The sequence below is a fragment of the Stegodyphus dumicola genome, chromosome 2 (assembly GCF_044657685.1).
Source record: "Stegodyphus dumicola isolate Sdum_Otavi_A_Nest chromosome 2, ASM4465768v1".
Classification (NCBI taxonomy): Eukaryota; Metazoa; Arthropoda; class Arachnida; order Araneae; family Eresidae; genus Stegodyphus; species Stegodyphus dumicola.
In genome coordinates, this window is record NC_140769.1 from 15,278,239 (window position 1) to 15,305,152 (window position 26,914).

At 36.3% G+C, this 26,914-nt stretch overlaps 1 protein-coding gene across 1 annotated transcript in view; it reads right to left on the minus strand.

Annotated features, from left to right (window-relative positions):
- LOC118188860 (protein phosphatase 1 regulatory subunit 3B-like) overlaps positions 1 to 25,939 on the minus strand; it is a 137,442-nt gene extending 111,503 nt beyond the window's left edge. The window contains exon 1 of the mRNA XM_085810457.1: positions 25,817 to 25,939. The gene's annotated coding sequence lies outside the window, so the exon portion shown is untranslated. The remainder of the gene's footprint in view (positions 1 to 25,816) is intronic.
- Between the last annotated feature and the right edge of the window lie 975 nt (positions 25,940 to 26,914).

Below are 26,914 nucleotides of genomic sequence, written 5' to 3' on the forward strand. Positions count from 1 at the left end.
GCTGATGGGAGAGATGCCTTGAGGTCTTTGTAAGGGAATGTGGCTGGTTTCTTTTCGTTTCTTGCTTCGACAAACTTAATGATTTTACAAAAGCATTTCTCATGGGCAGAAAGTCCGTAGAAGATGATTCTTGTAAAGATCAACCACTGGAGACACTGACATCAGTAAATATTACTCGTGTTCAGGACAAAACATTGAGCGTTAAGAGATTAAAAGTTAAAAAAAAAAAAAAAAAAAAAAATAGGAGCAAGATCAAGTCTATCTAAAGCAGTTGTGTGCACTCTACATGAGGAGCTTCACATGAAGAATGTCTCTGAAACATGGGTAGCCCGCAGCAATTTAAAAGCAGCAGTGTGGGTTTAAGGAGCTTGGCTACATCACTTACAGCTCAGATTTAGCTCCAACCGATTATTATCGTTTCTCCAAAGTGAAATCTGGTCTTCGTTGAAAAAAAATTATTGATGATACTTTAAGGATCTTAAGTTTTACTAACGTTTATTTTATTTTAAATCTTTACTATCACTTCTTATTTTCTACTTCCGGCCAGAATTATAAGCGTGAAGGTTTTTATGCAAAGTTTGTCTGGCGAACGCCAAGTATTTAAGTGTGGCCTTTTTGCCAAGCGAGAGAGAGGAAGCAGTGAGTTCGAAGCAGGCCGCTTACCTTAGAAGTTACGCAGTTGCTGTTTGCCTTCCAGGCCAGAGGTTTTAATCCTCTTGATAAATTAAACGTATTGTAGTGTTCACAGTCTCTGTGCTACATACGCTTCCTGTTATTACAAGGCCAATCTTCCACGTGTATTATTCTAAAGTTAAATTAGAGTTTAGTTTTATTTTTATACTTTTACGTTAGACCCCGAGTGGCGGGTCATTGTATTCCGAAGTACGGAAGTTATTGTATATAGAGAAAAATAAAGGGTTTTGTATACCCTTCGTCTGTATCCTGTCTACTTACCACAATTAGTGAACATAGCTTTAGTAAGCTCTCTGTTCCGAGTCAGGTCCTTGTATGTTCCCGAAGAAGGTTAGAAGGAACATTGAACCTGATAGTGGCGCCCAACGAAGAAGAATAACCATGGCCGAGTTTCAAGAAGAACCTGTGCTGCCTGCAGAAACGGCTCAGAATCCAGAAATGCCAGCTGCCGCCCTGGAAGGATTCGGTTACATCGTCCAGACCATGCGCGCTTCGATGAAACCAGAAGCAACGTTTAACGGAAACTCACCGGTAACCAGTTTTTTGGAAAAATTGGATGACCACTTCATGCTCTACCCCGTGCACGAGTTTCAAAAAGTTACCTTAGCTACCAGCGCTTTGAGGGGCCAAGCGCTTAACTGGTTCAAATGTATCGGCAGAAGTCTCTTGGGTCAAGCAGGAAGTCCCACCTATACTTACGAAAATTTCAAGACTGCCCTACTAAAAGCCTTCCCTGTTGTAAGGGATCGTGCGAAATTAGAAACGGAACTTTTTAGTATATATCAACAAAGAATCGAAAATCTCTCGAGCTTTATTTTAAGAAAAATTCACGTTTTCAAGCTCTTGTATGGAAACCGTCCGGATCCTGAAATAATTCAAGTGATTTTGCCGAGGTTACTGCCCCAAGTGCAAGACTTTATTGAATTAAGAAATCCGACTACACTGGAAAAGTTATTTGAGCTAGCAATCCAGTTTGAAAGTAGAAGAACGGCGGACGTCGAAAGAAGACGCCAATATCAACAGCGAAACCAATTTGGTACGCCAAGACTACAGCAAACTCAAGCATACGGCTACGGAGAAAAAGCGAATCAGTGGGCAAGGAAACCCGAGCATTCAAAAACAGCCGGCGAACGTCGACAGTTCAACAGCAACCCAGGAAAAAAGTCTCAAGGCCAGGGGAAAAAGAAGGAAAGCACGGAAAGGAAAATAATTTAAACTAAAACGGATTTCTGCTCACGAGAGGGTGCGGAAATCCGAAGGCCACGAAAACCCCTCTTCCTACAAGTTAAATACAGTAATGGTGAAAAATTTGACTCTTCCGAAGATTGAAGTCTTGGTGAATAATATCCCGGCCACCGCACTCCTGGATACCGGCGCGCAGTGTTCCTGTGTGGCAGAGGAGTTTTTTAGAAAGTATTTTCGCAAATACCGCATATATAATGCGGATAATACGACAGTATTAGCGGCGCAAGGAGAAAAATGTAAGTGCGTAGGTAAAGTACCTTTGTATATCCGTATCAAGGACGAACAAGTAAAGGTGATGTTTTTTATAGTAAAGAATCTGCAAGCACATTTAATCTTAGGAATAGACTTTCTTTCAGACGCACAAGCTACACTGGATTTTAATGAAGCGTCCCTTAAGCTGACAATGAAACCAGTGCGTGTAGAAAAGGTTGAACCGCCAAGGTTAAATCTTGACCACCTGCCTAATGACGAGCAAGATAGAATCCGACAAGTGGTAAGTGAATTTGCTTCGTTATTTAGTGATATTCCAGGATTTACTCAGGTTACTAACCATAGTATTGACACCGGAGATGCATTGCCAGTTCGTCAAAAACCATACCGGTATGATAAGAATAAGGAAAAAATTATAGAATGGCATATTACCGATATGCTACGTAAAAAGATCATAACGCCCATCTCAAGTAGTTATGCTAGCCCGGTGGTTTTATGTAAGAAAAATAATGATTATCCTTTGGAGCATCCAAAAAGGTGGAGATTCGCTATTGATTACCGTAAATTAAATTCCATAACGAAATATCCGGTATATCCGTTACCGATCATAGAAGAAATTTTAAGGAACATAAAATCAACCAAATTTATGACGACTTTAGACTTAACGACTGGTTATTTTCAAATAGGGGTGAGGCCTGAGGACGTGCCTAAGACTGCTTTTATAACCAAGTCTGGCACTTATGCATTTTTGCGTATGCCGTTTGGCCTTTCAGGGGCCCCGGCAACATTTCAGCGATGCATGGACATTGTGTTAAGACCTGTTCTTGGAAAGTCCACATTTATCTATTTAGACGATATCATTATTACTAGTGATAATCTCGACCAACATATACAGGATTTAAGACAGGTGTTTTCTTTATTAAATGAGGCCGGTCTAAAAGTTAATGTCGAAAAGTGCAAATTTGCAGCCCCTGAATTAAAATATTTAGGTTACAAAATATCGCAAAAAGGGATCGAGACAGATGAATCAAAAATAATCGCTGTACAAAAGTATCCGACTACAAACACGGCAAAAAAGCTCTCTTCTTTTCTAGGACTTTGTTCATATTATAGGTCCTTTATAAAAGATTTTGCGGCTATCGCTGAGCCATTGTTAAAATTAAAAAGGAAAAAGGCAAGATTCTCGTGGACAGCCGAAGCCAATAGTGCTTTCGAAAAATTAAAACAAGCATTAACGCAAGCCCCTGTGTTAAAATTTCCTGAAAAGGATGAAAATTTAGAAATTTCAGCGGATGCTTCGGATTATGCGGTAGGAGCGGTACTTTCGCAAAATCAGCAGCCCGTGGCATTTTTTAGCCGTACTTTAAATCAAACACAAAGAAACTATTCCGCGACCGAGAGAGAGGCACTTGCAGTTCTGTTAGCAGTGCAAAAGTTCCGAGTCTATTTTGGAAAGGCGCCGATAACAGTATACTCTGATCATGCGGCGGTAACTAGATTGTACTCAGGGAAAAATTTATCCCCAAGGTTAATAAGATGGGCTCTCAAGCTGCAAGAATATAATCTAGTAATCAAGCATACCCCCGGAAAGGAAAATATCGTAGCAGATGTCCTATCACGAATTAAATTAGACGAACAGGGTAATACCGTAAAAGTTGCAATGCTTACAGCGTGTACAATAAATTCCCGAGAAACTGTAATAACAGAACTGGGTAAGGATCCTGAGTTTGGAAGTATTTATGAGTATTTGAAGGATCCTGAAAATTTTAGCCACCAAGATATTGTGGCGATAAGAAATAGGGCGGCCCATTACGAACTAATAGATGGTCTATTATTCTACACAAAAACTACGAATTCCAACAACGAATTTCGACCTGTTATCCCAGCTAGTCTTAGATTAAATATCCTGCAGGAGCTCCATGACAGCCCTTTAGCTTCTCATGCTGGTATTCGAAAAACTATCCAACGCGTACGTGAGGCAGTCTACTTTCCTGAACTGCAAAAGTTAACAAGGGCGTATGTCCAGTCCTGCCCAACATGTCAAGCAGTTAATTATATTAATTTCCGCCCGGCCGGGTTTCTAAATAGTATTAAATCCGAATTTCCAAATGAAATAATTGGCATCGATTTATTGGGCCCTTTCCCAAAAAGTCAGTTAAATAAAAGTCGCTATCTCCTTGTTATGGTTGATCATTTTAGTAAATGGACCGAAATTGTTCCCTTAAAACGAGCCTCCGCGAAATTAGTTACTGATTCTATTTTAAATAAATATATTTTAAAATACGGGGCGCCCCTAAAAGTTATATCGGATAATGGTCCTCAATTTGTAAGTAATATATTTGAAGACATGTGCCAAAAACTGGGCATACGTCATTTAAAAATGGTCCCGTATCGGCCGCAATCAAATATAGCGGAACGGGTCAACAGAAATATAGTGAAAATTATCCGTAGTTATGTTAAAAATTTTCATAAAAGCTGGGATAACTATGTCAATGAATTTGCTTTCGCCCTTAGGACCGCAAAACATAATACAACGGGCAAAACTCCTGCTGAGTTATTTCTAGGCAGAAAGATTATAACACCGTTAGATAAATTATTTTATGTGCAACAAAGAGCCCCAGAATTTAAAATGGGTGATATAGAAAAACTAATAAAAGAAGTAAAAAAGAATACGGAAGTAGCACAAAGAAAACAGAAGTTATATTATGATTTGAAACGACGGGGAGTAACTTATAAAGTAGGGGATAAAGTTTTAAAAATTAAGCATTCACTTTCTTCAGCACCAGAAGATAAAACTGCCAAATTTTTTCCACGATTTGAAGGACCATATGTTATAGAAAAAATAACTCACGCTGTTGTAGTGTTAAAAGCCAGAAATGGTGAAACCTGTTCCGCAAACATTGATCAAATCAAGCCCTACTTCGATCGTAATAAAATGCAAATCTTTTCAGATCTTTTGCAGGATCCGGCACGGCAGACACCGCAGGTACAAGTTCCAGAGGTGGAAAAACGACAAGTACAAGGGCAAGCCAATGAGAGACAGAAACAAGTGAAAAGAAAATTGCCCCGCGGAAAAATTGAATGTAACAAGAAAAAGAAGCCGTTCCACCGTCCAGAAAACAGAGTTCACGAACACCCCCAGAATGAAGAAGGGAGAAGGACGACGTATGTGAAGAGGACCAGGAGAAATGACGGCAACTATAACCCGGCTTTAAAACGGAAGATCTACTCATCCGACAGAACTCTCCGCAGCAAAAGTCGCCGAACTGCGGAAGGGCCATCAGCGGCGGAGGAAAAAGTACAAGAAAAATTTGAACGGCCAACAACGAGGTCCAAGCAGGATCACGACAGACGTTTCCCGGTTCCGCCAAGACCAGCTGCCATCAAACGGCAAAGACCACAAGCAGAGGAGAAAAGGAAAGTATTCAAGGGTGGCCGTACTGGTGAAAAAAGGAAGCTTCCAGAGGAAAGCACTGAAGGGCGAGCCCGTACAAGAAGGAGGATAAACCAAACTACTATCTGCAGTACCTTTAAAGACTGGGCCCAGAAAAGGATGTCCGAATATTACAAAGATAAGTAAAATTTTATGTTACTTTGCAAACTTAAGTTAATCTTTCATTCTTACTGCAAGTGGCAGATTTCAAGAAGTTTTACCTCATGCGAGGTCTACCTTTATCGCCAAAAGGGCGAGAAATGAGTTGTGACCGATTTTCGTATTATGTTTTTAAATTACTCGTGCGTAAAACTAAAGTTGATGTATAATAGCGTTGTGTAAAGACTTAAATATTGTAAAAAGTTATTGTATAAATTTTATTTAAAACATTCTAGCAAGAAAGAAGTTTTAGTCTGAAAGACTTTTTGAAATGTAGTATTATTTCAATGTAGAAAGAATTGGCACTTGCTTTGAAAAGAATAGAAGTTAACAATGTACTACTAATGTATGTTTTCAAATGTGTAAAATTAACGGCATGTTGATATGTTCTTATATACAATGTGAACTGTTATTTTAAATGTTAAGAAATACCGTGATATGTTAAAAGTGAATGTTAAAATTTTTTTATTCGTGTGACTGTAAAAAGACTAAAGCATGGCGAATATGTGTTAAAGGTTGAATGATGTAGTTAGGCTCTCTGACGCTACACTTCAGAGTTAGACACTTTCAGAATAGTACCTCAGGGTTTAGAATTGAAATTAGGGTGTGTTAAGAGGTCTTGTTATGTTGAATTTTAACACGTTAGTGTTTTGATTGTAGGAGGAAGTGTGGAACACGTAGACAGAAACACATTCGTGTTTGGTGTTCTTTTACAACACATGTCAGAGAGCACGGGGAGAGATAATTAAAATAATCATGAATGAAATAAGAATGTTAAGAGCAGTATAATTCTATATGTTACTTGCCATGTCATTGTGTAACATTTCATTAAACTAGTTTTCCTTCCAGATCTCTGGAAGGAACCAGAATTGAATAAAAGCTCCTGGTTAGATGCAGTACAGATGAAAAAAAGATTGTTGTATATCCTGGGAGCTGCTATTGTAACAAATTTCTTTCTTTTAAATTTCTAGTTTCTAGCTAAGTTATGTTTGTAAAAGGTTGGCCTCGCGTTAGATTCTAGAGCTAAAAGTTTTCAACAAGGTCGTTTAGACCTCAGTTTCAAACTAATTAACTTTGGCGGGAAGTATGTAAGGATCTTAAGTTTTACTAACGTTTATTTTATTTTAAATCTTTACTATCACTTCTTATTTTCTACTTCCGGCCAGAATTATAAGCGTGAAGGTTTTTATGCAAAGTTTGTCTGGCGAACGCCAAGTATTTAAGTGTGGCTTTTTTGCCAAGCGAGAGAGAGGAAGCAGTGAGTTCGAAGCAGGCCGCTTACCTTAGAAGTTACGCAGTTGCTGTTTGCCTTCCAGGCCAGAGGTTTTAATCCTCTTGATAAATTAAACGTATTGTAGTGTTCACAGTCTCTGCTACATACGCTTCCTGTTATTACAAGGCCAATCTTCCACGTGTATTATTCTAAAGTTAAATTAGAGTTTAGTTTTATTTTTATACTTTTACGTTAGACCCCGAGTGGCGGGTCATTGTATTCCGAAGTACGGAAGTTATTGTATATAGAGAAAAATAAAGGGTTTTGTATACCCTTCGTCTGTATCCTGTCTACTTACCACAATTAGTGAACATAGCTTTAGTAAGCTCTCTGTTCCGAGTCAGGTCCTTGTATGTTCCCGAAGAAGGTTAGAAGGAACATTGAACCTGATAATACGAGGGCGTGAAAAGAGCAGTTATGGAACATTTTGAGAAAATATTCGGACTACTTTTTCAGTGGCGCGGAGTTGTTCATTAAACGATGCGAAAAGTGTATCAAAGTACAAAGAGATGATATTAAAATAAAATATTAAAATTGCTTGCATTTCGTTTGGAAAAATATCATATTGGAATCATTTGAATTTATCTCCCTAAGTATATGCCGTGCGCAGTTCTTTCATGCAACTGCTTGATTCTTTCGAAGAACTTTTTCGGATAGTGTTTAAATATTTGTTTTATGGTTTTTCGTATCACTTCAGTGTTGCTATTATAATATAATGAATGACCTTTGAGCTGAGACTTTAGGTAAAAGAATGTAGTTTGCAAGTTAGATTAAGTTATTTAAATACTTCAAAGCACACAAGAGCTATCTCAAAAAGGGCAGGGATGCCTTGGTAGAGGACTTTCTAAAGGAAATCGGCTTGCATTCACAGTACAAATGACGAGAAGCACGGAAACCAACAATGCAGCCAGCTCGTTCCCCAAGCCCAACTAGCAGTATTCAGCTCTTTTAATCACTCTGCTACTGGTGAAGCCTGTTGTCTGCAGGAGCCAAATGCAGTGCGTGAATGAAGGGGTGGCTGAGAAATGTGACACTTTTCTTTGCTAGAAACTCTGCTCGAGGAGAATGGAATTATGCAGTAAAAGATAATTTCTCATTGAGCAGAGGATTTTAAAAGATTTGAAAATGAAGTTACGTCATTTGATAAGCTTGGCTACAATCCAGGATTCAAGGAAACAGGTAAAGGAGATATTCAGAACCTGTGTGTTTCAGTTATATGGTAAGGAGTTAGATGATAGAAAAAAACCTAATTAATCTCGACAGAGAGAACGTGTTTACGATGTCCAAATCAATGACGATAACGAGGAATAAAATCCATACTATGACGTATTACTGTAGGAATTTTCCCTCAAAGTAACGGAGGAAATGTTTAAAAACTGCAGAAATTTTTTAAGAATAATTCTTGGAAGGCAGTCATTAAACGTTCGTCAGGAAATTGGAAATTTCTTCCGTTGCTGACGAGTTTATAATAAAAAAACGAAAGAAAAAATTCCATTAGCCAACTCTACATCAATTTTTATTCAAGGAAGAAAAATAGTATGTGTACGTTCTTTATTTATAAATAAAAATGAAAGAATAATCTTGACCTTCTAAATGAGCAATAATTCATTCAACAATAGAATAATAGTTTTTACATAACAAATTAAAAATAATTTTTTAACTTCCTACGTAAAAATTACATTAATAGATTTAAAACATCCTTGGCAGTGATCACTCATTTTACACACATTATTTATCGCTAATTCGATTGCACACTAGTTATCGCTAATTCGATTACAGTAGTATTTATCGGGGCAATAATAGTAGCGATAAATGCCTAAAATTACACGGTAATTTATGCACATGCTAATTATTTGAATTTCCAGCACCATTACTGACAACTAACCACATGATTTCACAAATCACTAAAATCAAGCGAGTTTTAATACTTTTTAAAATAAGTTTTTTTTTTTTTTTTTTTTTTAACTTATACAAAGTGTTTGTCGCTATGCTCAGAAGACTGTCATCGATTTTTAAACTACTTTCTAATATGATACCGAGTTAAAATTTTGCAGACATGTTGTTTGTAGATAACAGTACAACGTGGTGAAGTAATGTTTTTCAAAATTCGGTTTGGATTTTTTTAAACTTAACGTTGAAATGATTTTAGTACTTTTCTTCATGAAACGAACAACTAAAAATCGCGTAATTTGTCTATATACAGTATCTGATAGAGGGGGGAAAATCTTTTAAAAGAAATTTGTATTAAATTCTTAACGTTATTCCTGATTTGTTGAAGAACTTTCGAAAATCGTTTAAAAATGTGTGTGCTATAAAATTTTGAAATTTTTACGTTATAAAACAAATTTTTTTCCCTTCTTTTAAAACAAGAATGATAAAAATATATTAGATGGGTGATTTTCTGCAGCTTTTTACAAACATGCTGCAGACATTTAAACAGAAGGGGAATGTGGTGAATTGGTACTTTATTTTTCCACATTTATTCTGCATGTATTAATTTAACTGTTTTATTAGAGTTTATTTGTGATTTTAAGATAATAGCACCATACAACATCCTAAATAAAGCAAAGCGAAATCAAATAAAAATTTAGTACTGTTTTCTTTTGGAATTTGCAGAATTTTCTCAAATTCTTTCTCCCAAATTTAGTATTTTGTATCCACACTGCTGGTCATTAAAATTGCTACCCCATGAAGACGACATGCAACAAACGTCCAGTTTGCATGAAAAGCACTACATGTTGGAATATGTAAATCATTAGAATTCGAGCTCACGCACACAAAGAAGTCATGAGTAACGCCATTTACACTGAGTATAAGTGGGAAATTTACAAGTGAGTCTCTCACCTGGAAATGGCATTTGAACGTTGGGCATTCCCGTAAAAGTCGTGTTATGCAATGTGTAAGAAGAAGAAACTCCTACCAATAGATGTCGAAATTCGACCGCAGCAGAACCTGGCCTATCGGGACAGCGGTTATCATTCCACAATATTGCTGCTCATGTTGGTCGAGATGCCATGGCTGTCGAAGAATATGGAATCGGTGAGTCCAGAAGAATCATACTAAACGCCATGCAATAACAAGAGAGATGATAGAAATGCTGTCCTCTCGGTCTTGCAGGATCGTACAGCCACGACACGTACCCTGAGTCAGAAACTTGGCTCTTGTGCAGGATGACCAACGTCCGCACGGGCAATGCGATGGCATTTTGCAGCACCATGGATTCTCAGCATGCCGCCATTTGTTACGGCTTCCATTGATATGCCCAAGTGTGTCTATAGTAGTAGTACGACGAACGAAAGTACTGGACACAGAGTGGCACCACATAGTCTTTTCAAACAAATCCCGGTTCTACATACAACTTCATTATGGAAGTATCTGTGTATGGGGGCACTGAAGAGAACGGATGTTGCTAAGCTTGTATTCGTCAACGTCTAAACGGGTCCAAGAGCATGCGTGTTGGTATGGACTGTCATTAGGTACACATTCCGGATAGCCGGTAATGTGGATAGTCACGTTATATTTTTGACGTGTTAAGGCCATGGCAGCCTCCTATCATTGATGCTTACATTCAACAAAATAATGCGTGACCGTATGTTGCCTCCGATACAGAGGGTGATCGACCGTTGTCCTAGCCAGCACTTTTCCAAACAAAAACCCCATTAAGAACATCTGGTCATGGGTTGTCAAGAGACTGGCATGTCACCTCTCACCAGCCACTACGATTGATGAACTCTGGCATAGCAAGTTGCAGGTAATAAAGTACCTCTAGCTATCATCCAAGCTCAGTTCGACTCGATAGTACAGCCGAATTACAGCTGTTGTAGCTGCCAGAGGTGGAAGCTCTGTGTATTGAATTCTGCACGAAGAGTACTCTATACCATCATGCAAACTTCATCATCATACCGTATACCATCATGTCTTCATCGCATTATAATATGCTATTAGCTTTCCTTTCTGGCGTAGAAATTTTAACGGCCAACAGTGTAATAATTTAGATTACATTTTTCTTGCTTTAAGTTAATATGCGAGTATGCTGATCAGGATGACAACCCAAACAAATATTTTTATTGGACAGTCACCAAAACGCTTTCAGACACTCTAAGGAATAAGCAGAATCGGAAATGAATTCTTCTGTGCTTTAGAGACTTAGCTGGAGATTATTTGCTACTTCAAGATTTTTTTTTTCGCTTTTATGATAGCTTACCGTAATAGATAGATATCTAAAGAAACGTAAACAACTTTGAATACCTGCGTCTTAACCAGGATTCGAATGCGGCATTTTCCTAAATGAAAGCTCTTATCTACATCCTTATCGGTACTCAAAAATGATATAGATTGATAAGAAAAGTTTTTTTTTTTTTATGAATGCAGTCACAATATATATATAAGTATACAAACATACAAGGTCTAGTCAAAACAATTATTAAGTTGAAATCAAAAAATAAAACTTTTGCTTTTTAATTTCAACAAAATCTTATGAAATTTATCATTGAAATAAAAATTTAATAATAATAGTGTTATTTTACATAAATCCGTTCGAATTGGCCACAGCACCGAGTTTAACACAATCTCTGTACCATTGATTACTAGCTATTCTCGCCCCATTCCCGAGAAAGTATTTGAAAGAAAAAAGGTTTCCTAGCAACAACTCTCCTTTACAAACATATTTCGGATTCTTTAAATTTTCTTCTTTTATTTAACTATCTCTTACATATATATTTCAGGTATTGCATTCATTAGCAGTTGCGATTCTCAAGGTCAAGGGAATAAGCAAATACAGCTGGATATTTCCGGTTCTGATAACATGAAGAATATGAAAACTTGGCTTTAGGGTTGATAATAGAAAAAAAAGGCACTTGAACGCTATTTAAGTTAAAACTAACCGAGGGTTTTTACGCTTGTGGATACAGTGCCTCAAATTTAATTTCTGCACTGGAAAATTACTGTTCTCACTCGCATGTTTTTCAAGCTTCGCATATCGCCTTGCCTTAGCATTTTTAGTAAATAGTAAAGAAATTTTGTTTTACTCGCTAAATTTTGACATTAAAAATATCGTTAGTGAATTCTTTTTAAATTTTTTGGAGCGTTACGTTATGTTACGCTATCATGCATGTTGCACCTTCTGTAGTGTAGACACTGCATGTAACACTACTCCGCCTCACATCGGTGACAATCAATCACAGATCATCGAATGATTGCGGGCAAAAAAGTTGACCACTGAAAAACTGCTTAAACTGTTTATCAATAAGGAGATGATAAGAGATAATCATAGATAAAATGATAAGAGATTATACATAAGATGATAAGAGAAGATAAGAGATAAGATTTTCATTGGCAAGTAGAGGTTATTTTAGAGATAAACTAAATAAATAAATCAGTACTTTTTGTTCAATAGACAATTATGGCTGGGATTACCTAACAAAGTTCTGCAATGAGCATAAACGCCCCATCTAAATTTCTACGTACGTGGTTCAGCGGTATTTCTATCTAAATCAAAATTCAATCTGGTTTAAAAAGGAATATATTAGAATACTAACCAAATTAATCTAATCTTGAATCTATTTAACGTACCACCCGTTTTAACTTATCATTTGGGTTTATTCCTTCATTTAAGTGGAGGAGAGTATAAGGAATTTTCTCCTCGCCTTGGAGGTGTAACTGGAAGCACGTCTGATTAACAATCGGGATTGCTGAATCCTTGCGAGGACACTGTTGATTTTTCGAATTCTCAGCCCCTTAACAAACCTAATGTCTCTACCGACAATCTTGGGTTCGAAACTCGAGGAAGACATTAATTTTCGTAAGTATATAGTATCTGTGCGACATAGGAGCACTTATAATGCGGGCAAGGCAGCGTCCCTCAAGCTTCCTCCATCAAATTTCTGTCAGAACTAGTCAGTTAGCGTGATGGGGCAAAACCTGTGCAACCAATGATGTAATTCTGGAGTTCGGCCTACTTGTACAGGTAGCAGCCGAATTAACATGTCGTAGCCGATAATTCGGCACCCCCAGGATTTGACGACTGTATCTACTCCTCCCCACTCATCCTTTAAGCCGGGAAAACTGTAAATAATTTTTACCTTCTCACCGCGTGGATTCGTGGTGTAATTGAAAGTACGTCTGGCTAGTAGTAGGGAGATCCTGAGTTCAAATCCCAGTCAGGGCATCGCTGATAAGTAGTTCTTGCTTTGAAAAATATATTAATGTACACTTAAATTTGCATTGCACTTCTTGTAACAGTAGAGGTTATCTGAAATCCTATTTTATACTAAAATACAAGACTGTGTCACAAAATCTCGGATAGCTAGTTACTCTATTTTAAGGCATAATAAAATTCATAAATTGATTCTCTTTAATGCACGATCACTGCCCATTGAGAGGAAGCTTAAGACAAGGTCTTGGTGTGAAAGTTTCCCATGAAGGACAGAGATGGATCAAAAACTCAGACCACCATTGCGTGATATGTCATAATCACTTACCAGCCAATCAAAGGCAGGTGAGACAGCTTGAGTTATACATCTCAATTTATTCTTCTCGGGGAAATGGGACATAAGGACACGAAAGATCGAAAATCAGGCAGGTGTATGTACGCGGAGGAGGGAGTTGTAGACGGGAAGGAGTCTGATGTAAAGCTGTTGAATTCTGAATTGATAATGAATGAATTCAAGAAAGCTCCTCTGATGTAAAAAATTAAAACAAGCGAAAGTTTTAAAGAAAAAATTTGATGTGGCCACCACATGACTTCCTTGTATGGCCTATTAAAATATGAACATTACTTGCTGCATTTCATTCAAATTTATTTCTCCGAATTTCATTACAGATATATTTCTCATTCAGTTAATTCAGTTCTCACTTTGTGGGAAGGAAAAAATACATAAAAACTCAAAATACCTTCATTAAAAATTGTAAAATACAGAAAAACATAAAATACCACATAGAGTTAAAACACAATTTTTAGAATTAAAATTAATTAAAACTAAAAGACAGATTTTTCTGTGCACAAAACTTTTGGCTCCACTTTGCAAAAAGACACTGAAGCTGGTGCAGAAACTGACTTAATTCACTATGCTACTAAATTTCAAATGTAAACAAATGACGGCGTCGTTAGGCTTAGTGAAATTTAAACAACTTTTAAATTTTTGATAATTCTTCAACTATTGCATGCACATTAACTAAAGGCAGAAAAACCTTAACCGGAAGATAAAAACAATATAATTCAATCGCCTTTAAAGCCAAAAATGCATACGTATATATGTAAAATATAAAAAATACGGTGGCTTTGCTCTACGCCAGGGATGGGCAAACTTTTTCGGTCGCGGGCCAAAAATCGAAAGAAAAAAAAAAAAAAACGTTCTGCGGGCCAAGATAAATGTTTCTAAAATTTTAAAAACAGTATTCAAGTATTATAATATAACTATGTTAATGAGATAAATGAAACTGCGATTTCATTTTTAAAAGTTACTTGAGGTTCGAAATGAGATGTACTGATTCTATGGAACGAAGCTAAATGCTCATCTGTCAGTCTACATCTGAAATAATTCTTTCTAAGGTCCATAGTTGAAAACACTTGTTCACATATATAAGATGAAGCAAATACAGCACTAATTTTCTGGACGTGAGACATTAAATTTGGGAAACTTACTTTCGATAATGATTAGTAAAACTCTAACTTTGGCATATTTAGAAACAACTGCTTGAGATGATTGTTAGATTGCAACTCAATTAATTCAAGTTGCAGATCCGACCTCGCTGCTTCACAATTTACGTTGAAAGGCCTGGTAAAAATCTCCAATTCTGTTTGAATGGCACTGAAATCTTGAAATCTGGCGTTCGAACTCAAAATGCAGTGTTTTTAAAGCCATCTTCATAATTCTTAAGCTTCTCTTCATTTACTGACGATACGGGTGTGGGGTATTTAATTATCGCAAAGCACACTAGGGCTATCTGCCTAAGGGAAGGGATGCCTTCGTGGAGGACTTTCTAAGGGAAGCTGGCTCGTATACACGTTACACATGGGGAAAACCACGAAAACACCCATGCAGCCAGCCCGTTCGCGGGATTCGAACCTCGGACCGAACTACCAGTGTTCAGCGACTTTACCGCTCGGCCGCTGGTGGGCCTCTGAGGATACGGGAAATGAGAAAATATGAAAATGGCCCTATATGCGTGAATAAGTGTGCGTGAATTGTTTCAGTTTTCATACACAAATCTCGTCTGAACGTCTGATCCACCCCAAATAGGGGTGCATTACTATTATTTAGTTATGCATCCCAAATAATCCAAATCCCAAGTAATGGAATTGTAAAATACTGTAGTCAATATTAATCATTTGTAGCATAACAGGGCAACATGTAATAATTAAATGTAAAACTTGAACTCTATACATATAATCTTTTGAAAATTCTTTAATAACATTGCCTGCTGGCTATAATATTTTACAACGTTATTTAATGTATCTCCTAATAATCTTTATGCGGTGACACGAGGCAATACCACCTAACCTCTCGTTAGAATGATGGTGTCTCGGTCTTCCATAAACTGCCTTGGATGGTACGTATCCCGCTTCGACCAATAATCCTTAGGTCGGGCGCCATCTCAATGGAGTTCAGTATCTGTGAAAAATAATTTGCTTAAAAGTTGAAGGTTTTGCTGAAACTGAAGGTTGAAGGCTGTGCAAAGTGGGAAAAATTTGCCAATATTGGCCCCATGCACTCATAATTTATTTAACTAGATTAATGAGATGTTCTGTGTGATTGTTAATAAGAAATATTTTCAGCTTTCGCAAAACGGAATAAAGTTGAAATTTTTATTAAATGATGGGATAGGCTAGAAATGCGAAGAAAATAATATGTACAGTTAACCTTGTTTTACAAGATAACAATCACGAACAATTAACCTACGGGTCATTAGTATGGGTCGATGCAGTAAATATAGATTTTCAAAACATAATCAAATAAGAGAACACCTGTGTGACAGTTGGTCAAGTCGACTTCAAGACTGTCGGTTGTCAATGATCTACAGACAAATGCTTGGCCTCTACAGGTCGTTAAAATGAAATTAAACCGAAAGGGCAGCTGAACAGCAAAGCTATTGGTTCCCAACGACCATCAAAGTTACCATTGACCTACGGACTGATGGTCTCTGATTTGGAGCAAATTCGATCAACAGGAACAGTTACCAAAGCGAGTGGTTTGGTTTATGTGATTACGGCCTGTCTAAGGGAGGAATGCTTTTGGGGAGGACTTTTTAAGGAAACGTGGCTGGTATGCACGCTACACATGATGAAACCATGAAAACGCCCATGCAGCTATCCCGTTCGCGGGATTTGAACCTCAGACCGAACTACTAGTGTTCAGCGACTTTACCGCTCGGCCGCTGGTGGACCATCCAAAGCGAGTGGATAATCAACGCACGATGACGCAACGTAACGTTACGCTCAAAAAATTTAAAAAGACTTTGTGAAAAACATTTTTAAAGCAAAAAACAAACACAAAATTTCCGGCTCGTACAGGAGTTCGCATACTGGCAAGGCGAACATCTTGAGTGTACCATAAATACAATATCATTCTGAAAAATTAATGCCTGCATTAGCGAAGCGCCAATCGAAACTGAGGAGGGTAAACAAGGGAAATCAGAAATTTTCGGTAGCAGAAGAAGTAAATTGTCTTAATGGAACTATGCAAAAAGATCAATATTTTTTTTAAAGGGCTGATTCGAAAAAAAAGAAAGATGCTAAATATTTCTGAGGCCTGCAAAACGTAAATGTGGAAAACGTTTTCGATAGTTTTAAGAAAGATAAGAACAGTCTATAGGAAACAAGGGGAAAAATAAAAAATATGAAGAAATAAATGAATTATTATGGAAAGCTTGTCCAAAAGAGACACTGTAAGTTTAATAATTCGTAAACTTCCATCTTTACTGCCATTCGGTTTAAATACACTGGCTCTAAAAAATAAAGCACGTAATGCAAATTAGCAATTTTCGAAAGCGTATTTGAATTTGAGTGGCCGAAAATCCCTGCGGATGCAATTGCGTGCCCTAATCAGGCACTCGTTGAAGACGCCAGCATTCTGAAGGGCTTGAGGAGGTTCATTTAAATACTGATGTCAAGTTTTTGCAACTTTCGTAGGAGAATTTTTGATTTGGATTTGTTTAAAATTTATTTTATGACTTTATGGATTTAGGGTTTGTTTCTATGGCTGAAAGAAAACGAATGGCAGATAGTGTACATTAGTGTGCTCACTATGTACCAAATAATGTGTAAAATTACAAACAAACAAACAAAAAAAAAAAAAAAAGAGAGAGACGAGTATAATGAAGTAAATGGATATATTTGCATAAATTTATAATGGTATATCTGTAATAAGTCTTATGCAGAATAGTTTATTCTCGAATATATTATGCTGCGTAAATAACTCTGTATCGAAAAATTTATTGAATGTTTTCACACGGGGTTCCAAAAGTGAAGCACGCGACGGTAAGATCAATAAAAATGGAAAAACTGAAGCTTTGACATAACAAGATTTCACATAAAGGTAGAAAATGTGTTTGTACATGAAAGCACAAAAGTATGAGGAACGAAGGTGGAAACAATATTTAATTTTCATAAATTATACGATGGCATCCCATTTGGGTCGTTTAATTCTTTGAAAGGCGGCGTTTACCTACAGTAACCCCCTTTTCTATTGAACGCCTTACTCACTCGTGCAAGTGGTTTTCAAGACTGACCGTTTCTGAAGTTCTCTTGCAGCTCACTCGATGGCAATCAAGAAACATAAGCCAGTAGTTGCTGCAGGAATTCGTCTTCAAGAAAATAAGCATCAGCCATCGAAGAGAACATCACGACGATGTGCACTCTGCAGCACCAAGAAAAAGTCTGTAAGAACAGTGTGGGAATGCAGCACATGCAAAGTTGCACTCTGCTTGAAAAAGAAAAATTGTTTCCACGAGTACCATAGAGACTGATTTTTAGGGATGTGTTCTGTGGGCGATGGTCACTGACACTAACCACCAGAAGTGATCATTTTTTTCACGCGTCTTGGACAAAATAAGTATAATTGTCGCAAATAATTTCATTGTAACGCCTGATGTAGTAAATAAAACAAGATTTTGCTGAAAACGTTAATTGCCATTTCCTGCCCCTCAAAGAGTTAAGGATTTTTAAAGGTAAAAAGAAACAACCAAATTTTACATTAAAAAGATATATCACCACATGGGACCTTCACACAAATTGTGCAGTGATTGCTTTTGCTTTTAATGAGATGTCCAACCCTCGCAAAAGCTAGTAATGGCCGTTCTTCCATTAGGACATTTCTAGCTGCTTAAGATTGCTTGGAGGAGGTAAACGTGCACAGGCAGCATGCCCGAGGTATTCTGAAATTTTTAAATGGGATTAAACTTTGGAGGAATAACAGCGGCCGGTACATGCTGCCACTCTCCAGAGATACTCATTAACGATGTTGGCTCGATGAGAACGAGCATTATTATCTCTAAGGAGGAAATGAGGACAAATTTCTGCAGCGCGTAGGGTCTTACAATCAATATAAGAGCCGTCACAAAATATTCTTTAAAATTGTGCAACTAGCTGCGATATCCCATAAAAGTTCCAACCTACACCATGACGCTTCAACCTCTGAATGTCTCACATTCGATGACGTTCTCGATCTCATCCATGTAGCTCGTTCTCTTGAAACTCTTACACGCTTATCATCGAATCCCAGAGCAAATTTGAACTTGTCCATAAAAATATGTTGCTCCAATCTGAGACAGTTCAATTGAGACTTTTACGATACCACATTAATCTAGACCTGCTGGATTGGGCGGTTAGTGGAACACAAACTTGTGGTATGCGGGAGAACGGTCCTTTCATGCGAAGCCTTCGGAGCACATAAATGGCAAATATTATTGGCCTACCAAGCGATGATGCAACTCTGAATATAAGAGCTGTGGAAGTCGCTCGTTGATTCCTCCTGGATGCTATAGCAATATATGGATCTTAAAATGGAGTCGTAATCTTTGATCGATCGAGCATAGGTTTCCGAACAACTGTTTGATTTGTATCGAACTGTTACCACTTTCGAGAAATTACTGTATGATCGACAATAAAGAACAGAGTGCAGCTATCAGTGCTCACTCTCTGCATTTTGTCTATATACTATCTATCATTTTGTCTGTATACTATCTGCCATTTTATCTATATATCACTAATATAATGTATTTATATTACGAATCCTATAATGTATTCCAGTTTGATTTTTAAGCTTTTTCGTAGTGCTATGTTTTATTATTATTTATTTACTTAGAAAATTTTATTTAAAGATTTTATTGAGCAGTTTTATTTAATAAAATTTGTGGTTTATTTGTTGTGTTTTTAAGTGTTTACTTCGTGATTTATGTTGTAGAATCTTTTAATTCTATATCGATCGATGTTTGAATTTTGAAGCTAGCTCAATTAGTACCCCAGCCATGGGCCAAAAACCTCGCGACAGGTCTTGGCGATATTTGGCAATTTCTTGCCAACTTGATAACATTCGGAAAATACATTTACGAATGTTTTGAAGTTGAGCATTTCAAGATTGTAACTGACCTTACGGAGTCAAACGGATGTCTGCTGCCTAGAAACATACATGATACCCTAATGGCAAGACTGCGCTTAGGCATTCGCGGCCAGTATTTGGATCCGTTTCCTGCGGCGAGCGCTTGCTACTCATCTAGGTCGCCACAAAGCGAATGCACAAATATTTGTCAGGCCGTTTGAAATAAGGATACAGTTGTTTCATGTAGTGGCAACCCTTATCAAATCACGTGCATGATGAATGGCACGATACCTTCTTGTAATGCAACATAATGATGAAACAATTTAGAGATATGCAATACGTTTACATATAGTGTCTTTACGAAATAGGGGCATTTACTATACTAAGGCGAAAGTTATCTCGAAACGTTGTAGGTTGGGATACAGAGAGGAAGGAATTCCCGAATCTGTCAACCGAGGGTTCTCCATCAAAACTTGAACGAAGCAAATAACGATTGGTTTCAATAGTCGACAGGCTAAAACCCCACCTGATAGGTCGCCCAGTCGTCAGTACAAATACTGGGTATAAGTGGATTTATTGTATGAATGCCAGGATATTTTTGTTGTAATTTTTATAACGTTTTTGTTTCTAAAGAATTTTAGCAGCTGAAAGGCTATTTTCTTCTGCAGACAATAGTTAATACAAATGTACTCTCTGGTACAAAAAGAAAATTCTAAAAATTTTAAATCATTGTATCGGAAAGCAAAGATTATAATCCACATAAAATTACATAAATCATACATAAATACATTAAAATTATATAAATTCTGAAAGCGAATGAAAAATAACTAGAAACATATAATTTGTAATTGAAATAAAAGCAAGTTGATAACTTTTATGATCTTTTTGAAGAAGCAGCCAACAGAATTATCAATGAACTCCAAATAAAGATTCAAGTGAAAAAAATACAATTTTTTAAAATAATTTAACGATTTGAATTTTAAAAAATCAATCAAACATTAAACAAAACAATAATCGAGACACAAAATTGTTTAGAAATAATCAAGACGTAAAACAAGCAATCATTCAGACATAAAAGAGATGCAAAATGTTATTTTAAAAATGATTTGAAATTTAAATAAAGAAATTACCATAATCATCGACCCCTTATATTTTTCTCTAAAATATACAGCATGCAACATCGTCATAATACAAATAACTGTATTATTGCGTTCTACGGGTTCGTTGGTTTGGAGTGATCGATGACAACACTTGATGAAAAATCAAAACACAAATTTATTCGCCAGTGTTATTCAAAACAGTTCCAGAGACACGTTTATTGCCGCCGAAAAACTACGATAAACACACTGAAACAATCAGCAACACAGCCTTCAGGCTACATCGGTAAAGAAAGCTTTACATCAAAGCACTAAAGTACAGCTCCCGACTCGATTCGGTCGCTCTCAAGCTAGCCTCTGAACTCAAAACACTACTGCTAAACTCGAGATGCTCTCCTACTCCGCGTGCAGGTAGCGTATATATGGCTGCCCTAGAGATTATTCTCGAGAAAAGCGCTAAGAATACGTTCTAGAATGTTCTCACTCCGTCTAGGGCATATCATCGATTTTGACGCCAAATGGGCAATTTCGCGCCAAATATGGCAACTCCGTCTTTTCCTGTCACTTGCTGGCAACTCGAGCCCCGATCTGCGGGGAAGCTATCTTACCGCAGCTGGCCATTTTGTAACAGTATATAAATGACTTGAAGATAACAATTAGATTAAGCATATGAAGAAAAGTTTTCAAAAAACGGTTTTTAGATTCTTGTTTTTTTTTTTTTTTTTTTTTTTTTTTTTTTTGTGTGTGTGTGTTATTATTTTTTTTTTATTTTACAAATTTAAACAGTTTTTAGAAACAAAGCCAAGATTCTAATTGCCCAAAAGTTCAATTTTAATTAATGTGATGTCTACATTGATACACTGATGCAAATCTTTTTAATATTTGGCATAAAATTGCTTAATTTAATTCTTAAATTCCCTCTTTCTTGTTTTTCGTTCTAGTTTTACGTATTATTATTATTATTATTATTTTTGTTGCGTGTTTTCATATATTTTACTTTTTTATATTGCGCTTATAGCACAAACTTTATGTATTTAAAAAAATTTACTAATTTTTAAAACATAATAAATAACTTTAGAGTATTTTTTCATCGAAACTATTTTACGTGATCTCTTCTTCACTACATAGTATAAGTTCTATATCAATAAACGATTAACTATGAAACATGAAGTGAACTATGAAACTCAGAAGTGATAACAGAATTAATTCTTTGACAAAACTTTTCGCGATAATTTACACTCCGATTTTCGTAGATTTTTTTTTAACTCAGAGTAAATAATATATCAATTACTTCCGGGGATCACTGATTTGATTTACATCGATATGGTGGTAAAAAATGGTGTCACAGAAGTTAAAACCTGATTTTTGACCTCTGACCCCGATGGTTCTACCCTGGCTGGACATTTATTTATTCGGGCAAAATGGTATTAAGACTGGATGAACAGCCCCTGTAAAGTAACCTTCGTGTATATTTTTCCCTCCTCCTTCAGTACAACGGAGCTACTTCTGCTTCGGCGAAGCTTTCTTTCTTAATCCTCGAAGTTCTTTCATTACTGCTCGTATGACCAAGACAACTAATTGAAGCAGCTGGAAATCTTGTGAAAATGTCTAACTAGACAGGCTTAAAATCCCGTAAGAATTCTCGACAGAAAAGTGGATAATCCTCTGCTCCTAGGAATAACATCGAAGAGCCACGTATTCGATGTTTCTGACCTGTCTTGTGAAAGCCTTGAGGATGCTGTACTTTTCGGCTGTTTCTGGGGTGTCCTGGAGTGTCTACGTTCGATTATGTCTAGGGCAGTGATATTAAGGAAAGGGTTGTAAATGATGACTGTGTTATTATTTTTCTGTAGAAAGTTTTGTTTTATGCTAATCTGTGATAGCAGTTTTTTAACTTTTTGCACAATAAACTAACTTTTTCAGGCACAACACAGTTAATCTGCAATCCGTTTAATCCACTGCCAGTTAGTTGGGAAATGAATGAATTTCTTTATAAAATTATTACTTAAATAGAAAAATACTAGCAGCCATTGCACTCGAATCGAGTTAGAAAGCCGAGAGAACACACGTAATGCGTATAACAGCGCTCTGGTTGGAACTCAAAGATATTCAACTGTAAGTGAAGATCTGTATATTGATCTTGTAATATTTATTGTTGAAAACAATGATACCTGACATTTGTAAATTTTTAACAAATAACAGGGTCAAAATGACAAATTGGCCTGGACATTAGGAACCATTCCCCTGAAATGGAACAATACCCAGCAAACCGTAACGTGTAATTAGCCCATTTAAAATCATAAACATATAGATATAAACAAACATTTAAAAAAATACCCTTATAATCACTATAATTAATTACAAACTGTAAACAAATTTTACACAATATATTATTGAAACCTTATATTGTAGAGTCATTACGGCGTTTTTGGAAACAGAAGATGTGAAAAAAATGAGCAATGCCCTCGCCGAGACACGAACTCTGGATCTCTCGAATACGCGCCGAGTGTGCTGACCGATACACCACGAAGGCATGCCGAAAGGAGGGAGAAAATATCTTATATACTTCCCCTTTTAATGGGCGACTGGGGATTAGGGGGCCTAATCGCCAAATCCTTGTGATGGAGGATCATCACACACCACCTTTTTTTAATTCGGGCGTCACTGTAGAGAAATTAGGATTTTTGTACGCGGGATATGTGAAAAATGAGCAGTGCCCTCGCCAGGACACGAACCTGGGATTCGCAGACGTGCTGACAGCAGTGGTCATGGAAAGATACTTTCTCAAGAAGGCTGGAGTCCGGTTGCACATGTCACAACACTCAAAGGAAAAACCGCTGCATCAGTGTGCACATCGCATTGCAAATGTAGAATACATTCCAGCTTTTCTTGGCACCACAGTGACAAGCCAACTTCAAAAACTGATTATTTGAGAGACAACTCCAAGCCAGATGCACTATAGTGGCCAAACCACTAACCCTGGATCACCACCAACTGAGACTTCTCTGGTGTCAACCTAGAGCTCATAGGAGGCCAGAAAGAAGATCTTTTTGTGCTCTCAGATCCGTTTCTGTCTTAGTGCCAGTTATGGCCATATATTGGTTAGAATGAAGCCAGGTGAGCGCTTAGAACCAAGCTGTCTACGGCGTAGACACATTGGGATTTACGCCAATGGTACTCTTACGCACAATGGTCTGAAGTTGAGTTTTCTACGACAGGAGAAGCATTCTCGCTGTTATCCCACATACCTTAACAGCAAACTGGTGATTGCACCGGTAGTGCTGCCATTCTTGAGTAATATTTCACGGCACATTTTCCAACAAGATAAAGCTTGTACCCATATTGTTGCTATCACCCAATGTGCTTTACAGAGTGTCAAAATGTTGCGTTAACCAGCGAGATCAACCGATCTTTCCCCATCGAGCACGAACAGGCCATGATCGGATGGAAAATTCAGCATCATCCACAACCAGCAAGAATCTTCGTTGATTTGATTGACAAAGAGCAATAGGCATGGAACTCCATTCCGCAAAATGACATAGGGCACTTGTGCGACACAATGCTTGGGCGTCTGCATATGCTTGCTTTCAACATCGTGGCGACTATAGAGGTTATTAATATAGCACTACTTCAGACTTGAAATTATTGTTCTCAGGCATACTTTAACATGTGACCTTGAAATATTAATCAAATAAAAATGTTATCTAGACAAATGATTTGCCTACATTTCATGCCTAAACTGTTTTCTTCTTAGTGTTAAGTTTTCATTTTCAGTCAGTGTTTTCATTAAAAAGTTCTATTATGAAGAATTAACTATTTAGTTACATAAAAAATCATTAAAATAATGAAAATTAACATACACAAAACCTTCACTTTTCAGTTACTGCATTTTCTTTTAATTTCAACATCACAACATATTTTTAACGATTTTTTTCTTTCTGCTACTGTTAATAATACGCAGATTTCACAAATTTTGAAAGAATGCAAATAACAAATAAAAACTTATTGCTTGGAAATATCCATTAATCCATTAATCAAAAACTATAATCTTAAAATATTTTTATTGAGTCCATAGGTGTAAACGTATTGACAAACAAATTAACTAATATTATCACTATTTTAAATAATACATTCATAAACAATAGTATTAATTAAAAATTCGGTAATGATTCATAAAATTTATTTCATAATTCTAATATTACCATTCATTTAAATAAAAATTTTTGACATTAAAATTTGGCGGATGTCTAATATTTCCTTATAGCTACAACTATTGTGAAATATGCATTTTTATAGCAATACTAATAATATAAAAATTTTTGAACTCTGACATAAAACAATTTTAGGTAGAGAAAATATTTCTTAGAATAAATGAAAAACAAACTTCCAGTTGTAATAATCAATATTCACGCTGCTTATAATGAATGTACGTAAAAATAACTAAGCAAAAGATTTAAACTAAATTTCTAAGCTTAAATCATGACACATTGTATAAAATGAAAGAAAAAATGATAAAAATTAAGTTGAAATCGATCAGTACACCATTAAACTTTTTCTGTTTGTTTAACTCACATTAATTACATTTTCACCAGTAAATACTTTTTATCCATTCTGTTAGCATATTTTGACATATTTTCTTAAACATTAATCCTCTAGCGATACAAGTATCAACATTACAATTTTAAGTATTTATAATAGTTTCTTTCCTCTTTTGTTGTATATAATAGCCACATTATGTGTTATAATTTATCTTAATATACGTACATTATAATGTACAAATATAAAATTCGCAGAAAAATATTACTGAGCTAACTAAATGGTTTCCAAATAATAATAATAATTGAAAAAAAACTTGATCAATAGTTATAAGAAACAAGATATAGTTCTGATATGTTGAATGAATATTCTGTTAGTAAATTGTAGAAATTTCAGCGAACGTTAGTCAATAAATTATGGACGTAAGATTAAACGATATGTTTGGATGATGAGAAATAAATTTTATAAACGTGAATATTAAAACCATCTGTCGCCATAAATACAAAAAGATACGTGCAATTTTATAATAGAACAACACTCTAAAAATAACAACTCGCCCCTCATCATTTGCATGAAGATTCAGTTCATCCAAGGATGAACCTTAAAGAAATTATTTCAGGTGTCATTTCCTTACCTTCGAATGCAAGGGGAGGAAGACGAAGGGCGGTTAAAAATAAATTCGGCGGCATCAATATCGGATGGTGTTTATTCTTAACTAAGGAGATACTCGCCGGTTTGACGACGGCTAGACGACTTCTACGGATTTTCTTACACGTAGCGCCATCTACAAAACAGTCGATAAACTAAGTTGCCGTAATAGCTGTCAAAAACAATCGATTAATTTTTCTCCGATCACGTTGCTTCAAGCGAATTTTTATGAGTTATTGAATCACGCTTCTCCTTATGCATTGAACTAAACAAGATATACAGTAACGTCGCTTAAAAAAAGGGTGTTTCAATTCCTCCCTCAAATTTTGAAGGTCAGTCTCTCTATTCAGAAAAAATGGTATCAAAATCAGCAATTAAACAAAAATATTAATACGGTTTGTGCAGTGCACATACTAGTAACTATGTAGTAACTTTACACATACTCAAACTAAAAACTTTAAATAGCTTCTACGGTTAATTTACTACTAGTAACTATACACAGTTACTAACTAATAACAATACACAGTCTGTACGATTAATTTGCATTAATTAATAACCTTATACACTTTGCATGGATCGTCACTGCATTAAATACTATTCTTAAAGCCATAAAGATGGACAAGTAAAGTGGGAGGGACATCAGAATTTCACCATTTGCTCGATGAAACCAAACCACTCAAGAAGACTCAAGAAGACACTCAATAAGACGAACGGTCAGGTGTTTGAAATGACTCTATGCCACACAGATACTATGCACTTGTCACACCTTCTCCAGAATTGATAAATTGATTGAAGGATTGAAGTTTGAAGACAGACAAATCAACTCCTAATAAATTCGGAGTGAGTAACACAAACTGAGATGTAATTTTAAATTAAACATTTTCATTGACTAAACAGCCTGACAGTTATAGAAACTTTAATATATAGATATAACAGAACACAGCTTCCGCAGCTTATCGTAAATTCTCAATAAATTCTTGAACCAGTTAAAATAATTAATATTTACAAAGTAAAACACGCGAATGAAGTTTTTTGCTCGGCCCTCTAGATCTCACTAAGTAAAACCGGTTAAACATTTCAATAT